The 2,055-nt window shown below is 48.9% G+C and overlaps 1 long non-coding RNA gene across 1 annotated transcript in view; it reads right to left on the reverse strand.

The window, feature by feature from the left end:
* Positions 1–933: 933 nt before the first annotated feature.
* The window catches only part of LOC109302487, a 17,828-nt gene continuing 16,706 nt past the window's right edge, over positions 934–2,055 (reverse strand). Inside the window, exon 3 of the long non-coding RNA XR_002098807.1 lies at positions 934–945. This is a non-coding gene — a long non-coding RNA (uncharacterized LOC109302487). The remainder of the gene's footprint in view (positions 946–2,055) is intronic.

A 2,055-nucleotide genomic window follows, 5' to 3' on the forward strand; every position in this document is an offset into this window, starting at 1 on the left:
TGCCCACATCCCCCCACATCTTAGTGTCATCAGCAAATTTGAACAAGGTGCTTTTTACCCCCTCGTCCAAGGCACTGATGAAGATGTTGAACAGTGTGGGCCTGAGGACCATGCTCTGTGGAACCCCACTGCCCACATCCCTCCAGGTCAAAAATGACCCATCCACCACCACTACCTGGGTGTGGCCCTCCAGCCAGTTGGTGACCCATTTGACTGTGTAGGTGTCGACACCACAGTCCCCCAATTTCTTAATGAAAATGGGGTGACAGATGGTGTCGAAGGCCTTCCTAAAGTCCAAAAAGACTATATCCACTGCTAACCCTGCATCTAAGGATTATGTGACCTGGTCATAGAAGGCCACTAGGTTGGTCTGACAGAACCTGCCTCTAATGAACCCATGTTGGTTGCCCCTAAGCATAACAACCCCCTCTGGCCACTTGTGGACATGCGCCATGATAATTCTCTCAAAAAGCTTACCCAGGATTGAGGTAAGACTAACTGGCCTATAGTTTCCCGGGCCCTCCTTCCTCCCTTTTTTGAAAATGGGAACCATGTTGGTCCTCTTCCAGTCCTCTGGCACCACACCAGAGCACCACGAGTGCTCGTGAAGCCGTGCCAGGGGTCCTGTAATGACCTCAGCTAATTCCCTCAGTACTCTGGGGTGGACATCATCAGGACGAGCTGATTTAAATACGTCCAGCCCCTCCAGAATTTCCCTGACTAGATCCTCACTGACCTTGGCCTGGGTGCGCCTCCCTTGGGGACTGAGGGGGTCCCGGTGGGGGAGATGATCCGGTCCCTGATCAGGAAAATGGAGGCAAAGAAATTGTTAAATAGGTTAGCTTTGTCATCTGGTGTGAGGACCAGATTTCCTAGCGTGTCTTGCAGGAGCCCCACGTTAGCTGGTACCTTCTTTTTGCCCCTTATGTATTTAAAAAAGGACTTCTTGTGGTCCCTGATCTGGGTAGCTAGTCCCAGTTTCATCTCTGCCTTGGCCTTCCTGACCGCACCCCTGCAGCCCCGAGCAACCACAGTATAGTCCTCCCTGGTGATGGCCCCTCCCTTTCATTGGGTGTACACCTCCCTTTTAGCTAGGAGACATTCCTGGATGCTTTTGGTGAGCCATGGAGGCTTGTGTGCCCTCCTGCCCCCTTTGATGCGTGTTGGGATTACCTCCCTTTGGGCTTGGAGGATTGTCTCCTTAAAGAATGACCACTCTTCTTGAACACCTGACTCCCCTCCCCCCCCGGGACCTCAGTGCCTCCCCAAATATTCTCTTTAGCTCATTGAAGTCCACCCTCCTGAAGTCTAGGGCTAGATGTCTCATGAGGTTCAACACGGGCAAGTCCAAAGTCCTGCACTTAGTTTGGAACAATCCCATGCACCAGTACAGGCTGGGGGCTGACTGGCTGGGCAGCAGCTCTGCAGAAAAGAACTTGGGGGTTACAGTGGACAATAAACTGACTATAAGCCAACAGTGATCCCTTGTTGCAAAGAAGGCTAATGGCATACTGGGCTGCATTGGTAGTGTGTTGCCAGCAGGTCAAGGGAAGTGATTCCTTCCCTCTATTCAGCACTGGTGAAGCCACACCTGAAGTACTGTGTTCAGTTTTGGGTCTCCCACTACAGAAAGGATTTGGATGAATTGGAGAGAGTCCAGTGGAGGATAACAAAAATGGTTTGGGGGCTGGAGCATATATGAAGAGAGACTGAGGGAACTGTGCTTATTTAGTCTGCAGAAGAGAAGACTGAGAGGGGATTTGATAGCAGCCCTTGGTTCCAAAGAGGATGAAGCTAGACTGTTCTCAGTGGTGGCAGATGACCAGGGATCCTGGTTTTCTCTGATTTAAAAAAAACCCCCAATTTTCAGTTAAAAAGTAACCCCAAATCTACATTTTTCCATGATTAAAATGAAACATCACTACACACACACACACACACGTATGTATGTATGCATTAGTGGAGTTTTATTTTAATAATAGAAAAATGTAGATTTGGGGTTACTTTTTCCACATTTTTCCGTGATTAAAATGAAACATCACTATATATATATAT

The sequence above is a fragment of the Gavialis gangeticus genome, unplaced genomic scaffold (genome assembly GCF_001723915.1).
Source record: "Gavialis gangeticus isolate Ggan-Ray unplaced genomic scaffold, GavGan_comp1, whole genome shotgun sequence".
Taxonomy (NCBI): Eukaryota; Metazoa; Chordata; order Crocodylia; family Gavialidae; genus Gavialis; species Gavialis gangeticus.